We start from the raw sequence: 17,743 nt of genomic DNA, 5'->3' as shown, positions 1-17,743 counted from the left end.
TAACTTTTTAAGGTAATTTAATTTGTAGCAATTTTATATGAAAATGTTAGTAATTCAATTTACAGTAATTTAATATTAAAATTTTACTTTTCAATGATCTCCGCTTTTTACGATATCACGAACTTCTTTTCAAATCGATAGCTATGATACCTTAAAACGGTTGCCGAGACGAATTCAACGACCCCGCAACAAACTCAGTTTCAATTTCGTGAGAATGACTGGTGTGGCGTAATCAATGACACGCTATTATAATCTTATTTTTATAACGTCACCTTAAATGGAAATACCACGAAATACCAGACTGAATCACTTTTTTCAGGATAAAAAATCTCGATAATTTTATAATGACTAGTTAGGTTCGCTTCACATTCAATAAGTATCGTAACACTTATGAACGGGAATGTACATAATACATAAGCTCGTGTAGCTGTCTACAGTGACTCACGCGTGATCTAGTACCGTTTATCGTCTCAAGTAAATTAATCTAAATTTCAAATGCAAAACGCTGCCAAGCTCCAATGAACTTCAATCAATCGTTCAAATTCTAAATTTCAACAAATTTACATCTGATCGTTAAACCGAACTGCTGACAAAAAGTATCATTTATCTTGGTGAACACACGTGTCTAAACATTGTCAATCCTAGTTAGCAAATTGTGGGTCAAAAAGGACCCAAAGGTAGCAATTTCTGTTAAACCCGATAACAGCAAAAGTTATTAGATAAAAATAAAGAGACGATGGGTCTGAAATGACCCAAAAACCGCACTCAGGTCAAGATTTACAAGGAAAATGATTTACAACCAAATATCACTTAAAGCGCCGCAATATTTACGAGTTTTGTAGAAACATGCACTTTTACAAAAATAGAATAAAATAACTCTTGTAAAGCACAAAATTTTACACAGCGCTTATTACAGGCACAGCGACGATTTTTAACGATATAAATGCTCAGCCACTTGCTGTTCAACAGATATAATATTTTTTTCTGCAGAAACATGTGAAAACGCATTTAGACGGGCCCAGCGCTTAATCTCTAGTCCGCATATTACGCCTTAAAGCGGGTCCGGCGCTTGAAGTGTTAAAATCTCAACCCAAAAAATGTTCACCTAAGCCAGAGGTGAACCCTAAGAAAATCATCTAAGCCAGCAAGTGTTCGAATTCGAAGTCAGTCAGTTTCCGAGGACTAGAATTCAGGTCGTTCAGGTGATAAGATATCATTCAGCGTGGAAGTATTGTAGAACGTGAATATTCGAGCAAGCGCCAGAATCGCGAGCTCGACTGCGACTCGATTAGAACTAATCTAATACATCAGGTGTCGAAAGTTGCGGGGCCGTTGTCAGCATCTCTGCATAATGTGCATTTCAGTTTCGCCTTTCTCGAACTTGCATTTGGAATTAACGTCGTGCAGGTAAGCAACGTTCGCGGATGCAATCCTACCATTTTCGTCGCAGCTTCGCCAACTTTCAGGCTTCTTTTTTACACGAAACTCCCGAGGAATTTCCATTTTTATTTTCACGATCGCCGACTTACCCTCTTTTTTTTTTTTCATTGCGGGGAATTACCGATCACCGGGGTTCTACTTCTTTTCTTTCCTCTTTTTATCGCGCAGCTCTCACCGTAGGAATTGTGTAACCACTGACATCACATTACACAGCCGCGTCCCGACGGTTGACTTCTATTTTTAATCGTGCCGCGATAATTTGCAATTTAAAAGTATGTTAATTGCGATATTAACATTCGACCAGGCAGAATTGGTAAAAGTTTTATCGCGCACGCGGTGTTACGTGAAGAAGAGAAAATGGAGGAAGTATCAATCGTTTGGGTTGTGTGTTTTCGCGTTGTTTACAGCGGAATATTACCAAGCGATAATCATTCGATATTGACGAAACTTTGGTGTATTGTAGTACTCGAAAAAATATTTGACACGTATTTTATTGGAAATTGTCTATACTGAAGGCGTGAAGATCGTCGGCAAAGATGAGGGTAATAGACGTGCAATATTTGGTCAAAATTATTTATTTTTAAGTTTTCAAATTTGATGTTGCAAAATAGGAAATTTGTCAATTTATATTTTCCCTCTATTTTCAATACTTTTCGAGATATTGGACTAAATATATTTGCTCCCGCGAAACTTTGAGGGCGATTTTCACCCCTTAACTGTGGAAGATTTTAAATATAAAACAATACGCGTCGAATATTTTTTTGAGAACTATTATACACCAAAGTTTCATAGAAATCGGTGATTATAACACACAGGTGTCTCAAAGCCGTCGAGTAAAAGCCTAAAAATGTCCAAAAGACGTCTCTAACGACGTCCAGCGTTACAAATCAAGACTGTACTTTAGAAACGCCTTAAAACCGTCTCAAAGACGTCCAGACCAAAAATGGACGTCTCTAAGTCTCAGGAAAGTCGGTTCACGTAAATTTTTCAACAGGAACAACAGTTTCTAAACTCACTTTCATCTCATTAACATCGGTAAAAACATTGCTCTACCCAGCTTTTCTATATAAGTACAGTGTTTCGTTGTTTATTCAACTTTTTACCAAGAACTATCTGTACATATTAACCAAAAGTACAGAACAAGAACAACCTACCGGTATTTTCTTTATTGTACTTCTACCAACATTGAGAAATATCTCTGCAACACGAGCCAATTAAAATGGTCGCTTTGTGTTTGTCTAATTAGCAAATTACACAAGCATGCGAAAGAAAATGACCAAAAATGAGACGGCAAAATGAATCAACGAAGTTTCTTCTCCCTTCGTTTATTCGTTCTTCTATGTTGCACAAAATATACAGGCTGGGCCATCCAATTATCTTCTCTAACTATGGTGCTACGAGAAAATTTTTACACACAATTTAAACGATCTCAAAAAATGAATAAAATGTAAGAAAAATTTCTTTCATGGCAAAAATTTCAACGCTGAATTAGATCTTTTCGAGTAATTTCGTCGAGGTAAAAGCATTAAAAGGTAAAGGTAAGATGTAAAAATTTGTAAACAATGGTAAAAGCAATAAATTTCAATGGATCGGGTGATTTCTTGCGAGAAAATCTTGGTGTAACGAGGGGTGTGCGTTAAAATCGAGCCAGTCTGAGGCATCTTATTCGACGGGAAAATCTGTTATTATGCCGGAAGTTAAGCGAATGGAAAATTGAATGTTTGCAAAAGCATAGCTTGACAGATCTGACCTCCTCGACAGTACTGTTATCTATAAGAGTCCCTTTTCGAGAGGTATGCATTTAAAGGTTCTTAATCATCTTCTGCCACTCGCGCAATATTCGCGGTAACGTATTGCCCGACGGTTAAGTTTCTTTGCTCGGCATAATGGTTTCGTCAGAATTGTTCGATTAGCCAGTCGATGACTCGTAGAAAAACAATTGATTTTTTTTTTCGTCGTTTCGCAAGACTCACATATTCTCTCTGTTAGATGTGGAACGTGATTCATGTGACTGACAAGTTGTTTCTTGGAAGAGGAATGGATTCCGATGCAACGGTGCACTTGCACAGTGAAAATGTAGTTGTCCTTTATTTGCTTTCGATTGTTTAGAAAATTAAGTGAAATTCAGTAATAAAATATGTTCTGATCAATGATTATGTTTATAATTTATCAATTTATTTCAATTCGGTATTTTTTGTTAAATTTGCAAGTTACCAAAATTGGCGAACATAGAAGCAAATTACCATACTTCGAATAAAATATAATCACCTTTAGAATAACTGTGCCCAAAAAATTGAGATCTAAGGAAAATCGATCATTCTGCCAAAAATAACGCTATATTCACAGGAAGTACCGAATTATAAGAAAATAAACTTTCACTCAGCCATTTTCTTCAATTATCGCTATCAGCCCTCAATTAAACAAAAAATGTAACTCGTTCTAATTGGTAAACTTCTTGCAGCGCAAAATAAACAAATATCTTAATTTCAGCATATTCAAAGTTCCAAAAAAGCAAACTAATTTTCTCTCTTTGACAATTAACGAACAGGAATCTTCGATCGACAATTGCAAGACATAATCCTCCAAACACTTGTTACACGTAAAAGCGGAAAATCCGCGTGATTACACGGAAAATTCGAAAGGATTCGCAAAGTGGTCGTCCTTTTCCTTCTTTTCTTATCATTGACGTGTCGACGTGAAACAAATTACCACGCGCACACGCACAGAGAGTCCCTGACGAAATGATTTATCGTGGTCCGTACTTTAACCCCTTCCTCTATGCCGTTGAAAATGCAAACGCGTGACGATAAAATGACTTACAGCGATGCTGTAATTGCTACGCAAGCAGCCAGTGACAATGGAATAGTATTTTGCTAGATTGGAGAGGGTGATATTCCAGCAGCAAGTCGCTTCCTCGTTCGACCAGCGTCGACATAGTTGTCACATATAATAAATCCAAGAAATTTCTCGCTCGCCGTTTATGCGGCTATATATCAGCCGCACCTACTTCACATCCCTATAGCGCCAAGATGTCCCTTGTCGCGTTTACTTTCGCCTGAAGATTTACTTACGCTCGACTTCCATATTTCACCGACAACTCTCGAATAAAATTACGCGAACCTACGTATGCATGTATGTGTGTGTGCGTACGCGTGACTGTGTCGAACAAAAGTCTTTGCTGAAGAAAGATCGGATCAACGGCGGGTGAAATATTAGCGAAAGTATGAAAAACAGAAATTTAAAGGGAAAAGTAGGATTTTGTTGGTGATAGCGTGAGATATTTATGTAAATTTTTCGAGATGTTGAAATACGATTTTTGAAACGTTTCAGAATTTCAAGATTGTGGATTTTACAGTTGAAGCGTATTAACTCTTGTGCACTGTTTAAATAAACGTTACGTTGAAACTGTTCGTGTCGGGTAGAACCTGAATTTACGATTGAATTAGAATGGACAGGTTTGTAAGAGAATTAGAACGGATGTTAAATAAAATTTTCAAGTTTCAAACTTAATACCTCTTGTTAAGGAAATGTAATAAGAAATTAAATGCGAAATTAATTAATTAATTTATACGCTTTTTGGAAATTATAAGAGAATCGCTTTTGCATGTTTTATATGCAATACTGTGTTGCTGCTTTTTCGTTTGTTGATGAATTTGATTGTTAGCAATATTTTCAGTATTTTCGTTTATAAATAAGTGAAATATTGAATTTATGGTTTCTGCTATAGACACTTGGAGAACTTGTCACTTACACATTCACCAAGTGTCCAAAACTTTCTCATCGGGGACAAAGCTTGCATTTGCTTGTGGCTATTGGCGTTCCACCAGGTGGAAACGATTTTACACGATTTTTAAGAATTACATTTCTGAAAACAAATGATCACTAAAAAAAGAGTGGTTTCATTAAATTTCCTTTCAAATTTTCTGCAAGCTTGAAATCTTATATAAAAAAGAACTTAAATTTTACAAGAAAAAGAAACAAAATATATAACAAGAATAAACAATAAAATATTACAAAATGATAAACGTAGTTTTTCCAAGAGCCAAATACAACTCTTATTAGAATTAAATAGCCACTTTTATAAAAAATGATTAAATACCCAATTCTCGTTCTAGATTAAATTAACTTTTTGGAAGTGACGTGGCAAGTTGTTTAATAAAAATATATTTATTTGAATCCGATAACGCTTAACCTAATTTTGAAGTGTAGGCGACGCGAGTCAACGACAAAAAGCCTGGTGCCTTTTTCGGGGCTCCCTTAAGTAGCCCCTTTTCCCTGGGAAAGTCCCAGGAAGTGGGGACGAGGGAATATTGCCGAGGCAATACTCTTGTCCTCGAGGACGAAGAAACTCGGAGATGTTTAGAAAAACATCTCTCGATTCTTTGCCTCGAGAGCCAAGAGTCGCCAGGCCTAAGTGCGTGGCCCCCCGTGGCGGTCGCCACAACTTCAACAGTATACAAAAATTAAACCTATTAATCAACGATTTTGATTTTCAATGCAACAAATTCAACAATTTCCATCACTCGCAACAATTTTAACCTTCACCCAGCTAAATTATTCCCGAACATTACGCTACTTTGCCCCGCCGAAGTAAAAAGAAACCAAACCCTACCATTCACGAAACGTGTTCATCGTAAAAACAAGCGACACGTTTCGCCTGTTGTTCCGTTGGAAAAATAAGTCATCGTCGAGAGCAGGCACGCTTATTGTTCGCCGTGCATAAACAACGATATTCTCAGATACCTCGATGCCTATCGTGTAATATCTCGGTGCCATCCATCCCGCTTCGCCTCGCCGTTTTACAATGGTAGACATTCGCGTTGGTTCTCGAACGCAGAAATAATGGCATTGTCCGTTGCGCGAGAACTGTAATAAGGATCCCTTTTTCGCGGTGTGCGTGCGCGCACGCGTGCGCCGCGGCACGCAAATGGCAATTCCGCATAATCAGTATGGGACACCCACGTGAAGCGAGCCGAAGAACCGGAAGAGGGCCGGCGACAAAGATCGTTGTGAGGCTTCCTTCGCCGGATCGGGCCCGATCAAATTTACAGCTCGCTGTCGCGAAAATAATCGCGATCGTAAACTCCTCGTTTTGTTCTCGCCGCTAATTTTTCTTGTGCCTGGTCCCGATGCTCGCGAACTATGTTCGCCGGCGATGTACCTAAATAGACGTTTTCGCGAACAGTGAACTGATTAGCGAACTTCCTTAGTTTCCGTTCTTTCGTCTCTCCCAGGTGAAGATTCTTTTGCCTTCGTCCACGAGTAGCCCAAGAAGCGCACATGTGTGGCGGCATTCAGGTTTGCACGAGAACTAACTGTTCCACCGCTTTCTCCGCCTCTATCTCTCTGTCCTAATCGTATAACAAATTTTTTCCTATCCACCGTCGAGACAGTATTTTCGAGGCGAGTTGTACACCCATCGTCGTCACTATCGATCTTAATAAACTGAGGTGTAAACATTGAACAGCGTTCCTTCACCCACCTCATGTTTGCTCCTGCGAAATAAATCCGTCGAATGGGTGTTTAACCGTATCGATCTTTCATCTATAATTGTGCCACGACGAGTGTCGGGTATGTTTCGAGTAAAAATTGTTTGGGAATGATGATTGAAAATTTGTTTCAGGTAATTATATTGAAAATATTCATTTATTTGAGATATTTCTAATGATATTTTACGTTTCTAAAATTTTATCGACCATTTTCAAATATTACACTACAACGCGATATTAATTGCTACATTTGAAATATCGTGTTATAGTGTAATATTTCAAATGATCGATGAAAGTTTAGTCAAATGTGATTTCAATTATCACTTCGTGGTAACTAATCTAGCAATCTTACTCATCGCGCTGTAGCTTTCAAAATTTTTGCGAATTTTTCAAGAAATTATTTTTTTTAATATTTCCAAGGCTTTCGTACGCAAAAAATTCGACTGTTCCGACTTAATATCCATGTACCTACACCCTCAACGAGTATTCCTTAATTTTAACAATCAAAAATTTTTAATAATCCACCAATTCGACAATTTCCGTGATTATTTTCATTTCACATTTAAAATACCGTTTCACTGAAAACTGTTCACGAAGCGATCTCCGTGTGAACGGGAAAATATTCTCGCGACAGAGTCGAATCTCTGAAGGAAGGTGGGTCAATTAACCCACGAGTCGGTTTCACACTGAGACGAGTTTTTGAGGCGACGCAACGATAGGCATTATATAAATCACGCGCGTGAGATCAGCCGAGGCGGCATCGCGACTTGATTACAAACGGGGGTCCTTGCGTCGGGCTAATTAAAACGTAGATCATAAACACGCACGGGAAACCTGCTGCCATCATTTTTTACGAAACGGATCGGTTAAATTTCACCTCCATTTGTGCAACTTTCCCCTCTCCTCCTTCCTCCTCCTTTATTTCCATCATTTTATACCTCGACGGTGGTTCGATTTCTTGCGAATTCAATGTTCCCTGTTAATTAACGCGGTCCCGCTTTAATATCGCGATAAATTTTCCAACCGGCGATGGTCTAATTCCGGTTAATCGTATTAACTTCGCCGTTGACAATGAACACAGGCGAAACACGAGCATCAAAGAGAGTGTGTAATTAAGCGCGCCACGATTGCATTCCATCGCCCATGCTCGAGCTAATTTCTACGAAACGTATTTTCCTGCGATTAAGAATTTGATCGATTGAGACACGAGACCCTGCCTAGCGTATAATTTTCCGAAACACGATCAATCTTTGATATCTCTCGTTACACCGTACCAAGTAGAGGAATTCCTTTCGCATGGTAATGTCCTGTAATCTCGACTGTCGAACGCGAAATGTTACGCGAAAGTTGGAGGATCTCCAGGAGGAGACAATACTCGGAGTCTTCTCACGGTACAGCTTTTAATTGGAACTGCTTCGTATTTCGTTTAATAACACAGGTCTCTCGTGAAAGTAGCGATATTTTTCCGAAACCTAGATTCGTGCAGCTATTGTATACTTGATTAGGTATTATAGTAAAGCAAGGGGTAATTATACTATGGCAATTGTTGATACAACGATGAATTGTGAAATTCATTGTGCTCTATATCTACGTGCTCTTTATCTGATTGGTATAATTAACGAGTCACCGTATTATTTCTCTTGCGGTCGATTTTCATTCGTTCAAAGATTTTCTCTTGTTTGCGAAGATCTGTGTTGGAAATTCTCGGTGGTGCATATTTAATCACTCGTGTGTTGCACAAATAATCTTGAGTGAAATCGATAGATACTGGGTGTGATTAATGAGTGTATTGTGGAAACAAGCAACAGGTGGTTCCTTGTGCGAAAGTAAACAAAGAATGTAGAATAAAGTTTGTTCATCTGAGGCTTGGTTTTTTTAATTAATTTCTGCTGTCGGAGAAATGACATTTTATTGTAGGTACATATTTGGGTGTCTGGAAAGTTCGCAGCGAAATTTGGGAAGAATTCAAACGGTCGCCTCTTTGTCCTTATTTAAGAAAGCCAAAAGGTGTTTTATTCGTTAGTTAAAAACGAATCCAACGCACTTTTCACATTATTCGTAAAGTGAACAGAGCGGATTTAAGTCGAACTGTATTTTTTACAATGAAACGTGATGAAAAATTTAAAATCCACGCTTCACGGCGGAAAATACAGCTCAATTTGTATCTAACTAAGGAATAAAACACTCTTTTAGCTTTTATCGCAAACTCGATTAAAAACAGAGACACGATACTTTAAATTCTTCCCAAATTTCGCTGCAAACTTTCAAACTTACAACACGGTACAAAACTATCGCACAAAATGACGAGCTACCTAAGCACACCTGTTCACGTGTGATCTACCACAGAATATTACGAAAACAAAAAAAGAAGAAATGTAATTACATTAATGAGAATATAATATTATGCTAATAAGACGAAATCAAGATCTATGCACCGGCGAGAACAATGGAATCGAAAGTCTTACGAGGCACGTAGCGAACCTTTGAATTAGTGCCTACAAGTACGAAGAGGTATAGCTCCGAGGAGAGAATCACTGGCTCCCATACAACGTACTGGATCGGTATGTCGCAGATTGCGCGGATAAGGCGAAAACCTCTGATTTAATTTTGCACCGTAAAGAGCAGAGAGCGCATTCAGCTGAAGGCGGGTTGCTTCTCGAACTGAGTCACAGTTTCAATTACGGAGAACCGTGAGACGAAAGGAAAAGAGTGGAGAAATCACCTAACTTCGTTGTTTGCATCATTTTCACAGATAACGTTCATTTCGGCGTAACGTGTCTAGATTGAAAATGAAATTTACACACTGGCCTTTTGGCGGACCTTTGGTAAATCACGACAATGCTAATATCAACGTCGAGTGCAATTTCTATGGTTTTTTTTTTTCTTTTTTCCTAAGTGGAACGAATTGAACAGTAAGGGTACGCCGATGTGTTAGATTTATTCGAGAGCCGATGATAACCGAATGCTGACGTAGATTGGAACATAATGGAACACCGGCTAACGTAATGGAAAAATTAGCTTCATAAGCGAAACTGAAGTAAAAGAGAAATGAATGCGATTTTGAAGAGCGTGGAGAATTATCGAACGCTTGCGATATTGCTTACGTGGTTTGAATACCGTGTGGAATTACGTGGATAGAGGAAAAGAGCGATTGTTATCGTACGATATGAATTTGTTATGGGATCTAGCAGTAACTGTGTAGTTTTCGTATTTTTTTAGTTGGGATTATTTTTGGTTTGTAAGTTTCTGAGTTGCTGGAATCTGAGAAAAAGTTAACGATCTGATTAGATGGGATAGTGAGAAAGTTTTTTTGCTAATTTCTCGCTAGAATAGGCGGTGTGGTAGTAAAAATTTAAATACCAGAGAGCTTGATGAGTATGAAATGCAAATTATGTGTTCTTGTAGAAACACTAAGCTTTATCTGCATGAAATGCAATTTTCCGAAAGGTAATATGTTTTAAGTACAGCTAATTCCAATTGAAAATATGGAAAATTATTTAGTAAAATTTAATATCACATAAGTGACATAATTTCCAAAAGGAAAATTGAAAAATATTAAAAATCGAAAAAGCTACATTTTTAGGTGTCAGGGACTTTTATATCACCTTGTATATTAATAGTAAGCAAGATTTATATTTTTGCCATCTTCTATATATAATACTAAACAAATTGAAAATAAATTCATATCTTTAAAATTGCAATAAAATTTCATATAATGTACTGAAAGATAATGTTGTACCTGTCTGAAATTTATCAGGAATTGCTACGAACGAATTTACGTTCATCTCGGGGTATTGACATTATCGCTGAATAAAATGATCGGTACATACCTACGTAGAGTGAAAGATGGTTGAAGAGTATCTTACCCAAAAGCTAATCGCGTTCTCAAAGTAATTCGGTTGATGAATGCGCGCTGATCTGTAAGAAAGATATTTCCTCGCTTCTCCCCAGGATATCCGTTGAAGCTAATAGTTGCCAAGAGCCATCGTTAAGACTACTACCACGTTCGCTTATTTATGTGGACAATTTAAAAAGGGCACCGTCGATTTACTTTTTAACATCCAACCGTTCATAAAGCGGCGATACCATACGCACGCCTGGACAATCGAGCAGCTAATTATAGGTACGCTTACAGGCATCCGATCATAAAGGCGTTGCAACCTAACAATGTTTCCATCTTCGTTTTGAAAGGCCGCATTCGATACACCGTTGCGCCTGTTATAATTACGGTGCAAATATCTCCAAAAGAGAGAGAGAGAGAGAGAGAAAGCTTCACGTAGACTTGGCAATATTCCAAGAATAGTAGTGCACCACAATTAACCGTACAACGTATGAACCTATGTACTTGTGCAGAGATGAGAAGATAGGGACAAGGGAGGTACAGTCGATAGAAGCGATACAGAGATCGATTGATTGAAAATTTCTCCTTGCAATCTTTCATTGAAGCTGTGAATTAAGTTTCTATCGTCTCCTGCTCAATAGTAATTTCCATGTTGGCCAAAATTCACCTACAGTTGCCAACGATTAAGGTGCAGACAAATTTTTTAAAATATACTGCAATGGAAGAAATAATTCACTATGAGCGAGGTTCGAACTCCTTATCTCCCTTGAATTGTCGTTTCGGAGCTCAGATTACGTGTACTCTGACACTTGACTGATTTCACGATTCCACTAGTGTTTTAGATTTTGCTTCCACCGACTATACTCCGTTCGCTCCGCCTACTCTCGCCTATGACCCGCCCAAAATCATCACCTTTAGGTTTTTAGCGACACACGCTGACATAGTAATTTTTTAAATATACTGCAATGGAAGAACCAATGCTGAATTGACGTCTTACGAATTTTACGACCTCACTGCATCGCTTCCACCGACTATACTCCGTTCGCTCCGCCCACTCTCGTCTGTGACCCTCCCAAAATTATCATCCTTAGGTTTTTGACGACACACGCTGATACAGTAATTTTTTAAATATACTGCAATGGAAGAACCAATGCTGAATTGACGTCTTACGAATTTTACGACCTCACTGCATCGCTTCCACCGACTATACGCTATTGTTTTCAAGTTCGCCAGATCGCTCGCTATCGCTCTATCCCACTCAGTCTCGATATGTCACGTTAACTCCTTTCGTCACGCGATGCTACATAATTCTCTCCGTAGATATGACCATTTCGGACAATAACAAAAATACACGTGCCTTATCTTTACGATTGCGCAAAAGAAGATGGACCTATTACACTACATTCCTTCCGCTAGTCAACTTCTCATCTCTACGTCGACTCTGGGGGATACAACTGAAATTTTCTTTTCTACCGAGAATTTCCTTTTTCACCGTCGTTCACAAGGTTGGAAAGGAATCTCGTAAGAAGTTCCATTGAGAAAATAATGGCCAGACCGTAGCTACGGTCGTAAAACGAGCAACGTGAATCGAGAGGAAAACGAAATTAATGATGGCTAACTGTCATTTGCACAATCAGTCTCGTTGAGACGTTTTAATTGCTCGGTTTCAAGTCAAAAGCAAACAAGGCTGGTTACGTCAGTTTTGCGTAAGGCGAAATCAATTAGCTATAATGAGAGATCGGTAGATGTTCATTAAATGCGTAATGATTGATAGTGCGGTATTCATTTGAATTTGAAGCTTAACGAATCGTATAACGACACAGAAGCCTCTCTCTAACGTTGATCAACGGGGAAATTAAACGAAACTTAATGTGACAAAAAATTTTCTTTTCACACGTCGTTTTAGTACATTCTTTGAATAATTTTTCAATAATGAGAATTATTGTTTGTAACTATTTACTTGAATTTTTCTTGAATAGTGTAACTATAACAACTGAAAATCTTGAATTTCATGTAACAACTCAATTACTTCGCTTTCATAGGGCAGAGTTAATTATGATTACGACGTTTACCGTAATAACAAAATACAAATACAACGGGAAAGAAAACTGAAATAAGCACGCGTTTTATCTTTAATAAACGCGTTGTTTTATGCCTACACGAATATTTCAGACACAGTATTACCACCTGAAAAACAGCACGCGTTCATTTGCTGTTCCCTAATGAACCACGAGTGTTCGTTTTATATCACCACGCCTCGATGTTATTACCTGCAAAAGCACGTCGTCTATACCGCGTTGAAAAATGAGCAACAAGTGAAATCGTGTAAAAGACATCTGTCATTAGAACTTTATATTGAATCATCGCGACTCTAATTACTTTTCTTCGATTCTCTTCTTCCCTTCTCAATAAGCCCAAATTTCAATCGAGAGGAGTACAGGACTCTAACTTTCTTCAAATTCCACGAAATAAGTGCAATTTGACAAAAATAAAAATACTAAAAATTGAATTTTAACAACTAGCTTAAAATTTTCTCCAATTTTTCACTCGTCAATCTTATTTTGTTTAAACCAAAGGAGCAGATTATAAAATTTTTTTATTTAAATTCTTCAAAATTTTCTCAGTCTTTTCACTTTTTGGAAAACTCTTTACACAATTTTAGAAAATCCATCATCCACGTTTGGAACCAGTAATGCTCACTTATCTTTGTATACCAAAGGGTTATTCTGCTCGTGTATTTAAGTAAATAAAAAAATGAATGAAAATAAGTAAAAATTCATAAAAATCGAGCAATACACGTGAGAAATTCTCAGGAAAAAGCTACACATAAGAGGTCATCCCCGTTTGATCTTTGTATACTCGGTTCTAGCGGACTTTTCACAGAGGAATTTCGACTCGACTTCATGGATCTTTGCCTTTGCCTTCTTCCCTCTCCAGACCTGACTCTATCTAGCCCATTCCTCCTTATCCTTCGCCGTGTCCTGCACCTGGCTACCTGCTCCACGACCTGCGCCTCAGTGGGCACGGTCAGTAACCAGAAGCGCGATTAAAAGTGCTGCGCCTTTAAAAAGAGAAATAAATTGGTGGCTCGTTCTAGAAAACATTCCACATACAGAAACGAGTTTAAAGTCGAGTGTGTTCTTTGGTATTCCTGATGCTTGTTTTCCGATCGATTCACACAGCTCGTAACACTCGTTACTTGTAATGCTCGTTTTAAGTCCAAGTCGAAGAGATTGTTGAAATTTTTCGTGGAAAATAATATTCGTTCTTGTTGAATATATTTGACCAACGATATATTTGTCGAGAAAAGTTTGCGAAAAAATTGAAATCTAATGTAACCTTTGAAAGTGATCAAATATAAAGGGGGTGAACCATCCTGAGACGTCTAAAGGTAAAGTAAAATAAAAACAAGTAATGTTTGGGAATTTTTTTCATAGGCAATCAATAAATGGAAAATCTCAATTTTTTTCAGAGAATATTAGTGTAACTTCCAGCTTTCTGAGAGCTTCTCAATTTTCTAAAATATTTAATTTACAAAAATTCAAGAAAAGAGCTGAAGGTTGTACTTATATCCTCTGAAAAAGTGGAATTCATAAGTAACCACTAAATGGAAAATCTCAATTTTTTCAGAGAATATTAATGCAAATTTTAACTTTTTAAACTTCTCCATTTCGTAAAATTTCTACTTTTCAAAAATTGGGGAAAACACACCGAAGGTTGCATTAATATCCTCTGAAAACACTGGAAATTTTTCATTCGGTAGTTCCCTGCGAAAAAGATTCCTCAATTTTTGCCAATTTTTACACGCCTCAAGGTACCGTACTCCCATAAGAGTCGAAATTAACGAACGATTCGTTAATCATAATTTAATTACAGAGAGAAACTAGCGGTAAATTCGTAATATATGCATTGACAACGTAATGGAGGGACATGGAAAATTGTCGATACTTCAGGAAGCACGGTCCGGCCTCGCGGCTACTATGTAAATTCGGGACAAAACGATAATTAAATACGATGAAGCCGGTAAAATGCAAACATCGGACAGAAATGTACGAGGGAGGTTTACGTACACCGGGTGCGGTCATTTCTCAATCGTGAATTTATGATGGTGATTAATGAGCATACCAGTTGCACGTAGCACGGGATGTTAACTACTAACGCGAGCAAGAGTTAACGTCAATACCTGGCGTAGAACGCATTTATAAAACCAGATTTCTTTATTTATTCCGCGTGAAATTTACGTAAATCACTGTGAGACTCGTTCGAGATATTTTGCGAGAAACCGAGACAAATATGCGTGCTTTTTTTCATTGTTTTTCCGAATTGTTTTAGTCGGTGAATAAAATTATATCCGCGTCTGTAAGCAGATTATGGTAACTGAAGAAATCATAGGCTAATGAGAGATCCTAGAGAAAAACGTATAGTCGAACGAAAAGAAAATAAAGCAGCTCTTCTTTTTAATTGTATTAATCAATTCTGCCTTATAACTGGAAGTAACACAATCACTTACGTCTATAAGGAAATCATATACTAATGGGAGATCCTAGAGAAAAACGTATAGTCGAACGAAAAGAAAATAATGCAGCTCATTTTATTTTAATTATATTGATAAATTCTACCTTATGACTCGAAGTAATACAATCACTTATGTCTATAAGGAAATCATACACTAATGGGAGATCCTAGAGAAAAACGTATAGTCGAACGAAAATAAAATAAAGCAGCTCTTCTTTTTAATTGTATTAATCAATTCTGCCTTATAACTGGAAGTAACACAATCACTTACGTCTATAAGAAAATCATGCACTAATGGAAGGTCCTAGAGAAAAATGTATAGTCGAACGAGAAGAAAATAATGCAGCTCATTTTATTTTAATTATATTGATAAATTCTACCTTATGACTGGAAGTAATACAATCACTTACGTCTATAAGGAAATCATACACTAATGGGAGATCCTAGAGAAAAACGTATAGTCAAACGAAAAGAAAATAACGCAGCTCATTTTATTTTAATTATATTGATAAATTCTACCTTACGACTGGAAGTAATACAATCATTTACGTCCATAAAGAAATCATGCACTAATGGGAGGTCCTAGAGAAAAACGTATAGTCAAACGAAAAGAAAATAACGCAGCTCATTTTATTTTAATTATATTGATAAATTCTACCTTACGACTGGAAGTAATACAATCATTTACGTCCATAAAGAAATCATGCACTAATGGGAGGTCCTAGAGAAAAACGTATAGTCAAACGAAAAGAAAATAACGCAGCTCATTTTATTTTAATTACATTGATAAATTCTACCTTACGACTGGAAGTAATACAATCATTTACGTCTATAAAGAAATCATACACTAATGGGAGGTCCTAGAGAAAAACGTATAGTCGAACGAAAAGAAAATAATAATGCAACTTTTTTCGCTATATTGATAAATGTTACGTTATAACTCGAAATAAGTGTAATTTAATAAAGAAATCGAAGTTATTCGTAGAATAAATTTTCATTGTGAAATATAGAACAAGCAATTATGGTCGCTAATAACCGAGATGTTCATGTGACTTTAAAGCATATTAAAAAACTTTTTTAAAAACAACGATGACCTCGGCGAAGAGATAACGAATAGTCGTGTCATCGTAACGAATTGTAGCATCATCTTTTTCACAGCAGGTTCGTTAAAGAACTGCGAAGGCTATCGAGGAACGTGCTGCCGGTGTTTGCAAGGAAAGAAGGATCATGTTTGTGTTTAGCTACATAATTTTGGTACGTGCAAAAGCGGCAATACGTGGAAGGAAACAGGCAGGCGGTGTGTTTATTCGAATAATAGAAGCTCAAACACCATTTGCACAATGTGGGAGAATATTATACTCTTTTTCCTTTTTTATTCCGTAAAATATCATACTTTTTTATTATACCTTCTAATATTGTTTGCAGAGCAATTTTTAGAGAAATAATTTGCAATTTTTATATTTTTCTGAGAAAATATTACACACAACACTTTTAGTACTATACTGCAATTTTTAATTTTAATATTTTTCTAGGAAAATATTAAGATTAAAATTATAAATCTACACAAAACACTTTTAGAACTATACCGTATGCATGAAAGTAAGTAAAAATATCCAAATAATGTAAAAGCGGTAAAAATTTTCTGTTCAAAGTCCATCGGTAGCATGGTACACTTTATTATTATTTACATAATAATAAAAATTCGTCGTTAACAAAATGCCACAAGTGAAATATTCCAAAACCACAATTTCTAAATTATACATTCGCTAACTTTCTTCCAAACAGCTCTTATCCTAAAAGTTAATTAACTTTGCACGGTAGATGACGAGATTTATACCTTCGCCGATATTCCACCGGTGAATTATTCTTTATTCTGTAATTTATATCGGCACAAATAACTATTCCATTTAATTACGTAAAAAATTAATCGAATAAACCGTGGTGGATCGCGATGCACGCACACAGAAATGCGCAAGAAGGGTTCAGGGGTAAGTTCGGTAAATCAAACACCGGACAGGGATTCATTTCGATTAATTGAGTATAGATAAATGAAATCCCACTGCGTGTATCATCCTCTATATAGAATTTGTTCGTTATTACTACCAGGCAAATATACAACTCGATACGTCGTTTTGCGTGAAATCTCGATGAAAACGTGAAAACGAGCGGGAGAAAAGGTGAAAATCTCGTACGAGAATGATCAGAGAAAAGTATTCTAATGCTCCTGAGAGTACCTGTTGCATGAGTTCGTGCAGCAACGTTTCTCGAAAGGAATCATACTGAAATTAGAAAGTAAACCGGGGAAACGTGTATGACCATAGGGCAGGAGAAAATTTAAGCGAACTTCCTTTCCTAGCCTTTGAACGATCGTGTCTCACGGAGACTGTAGCGTCAAAGATGTTCAAAGGGATCATGAATCCCTCTACGAGGTAATTTTCCACTATGTGTGAAAGGGATC

This window comes from Habropoda laboriosa, unplaced genomic scaffold (genome assembly GCF_001263275.1).
Source record: "Habropoda laboriosa isolate 0110345459 unplaced genomic scaffold, ASM126327v1 scaffold67, whole genome shotgun sequence".
NCBI lineage: Eukaryota > Metazoa > Arthropoda > Insecta > Hymenoptera > Apidae > Habropoda > Habropoda laboriosa.
This window is presented reverse-complemented; position numbering follows the sequence as displayed.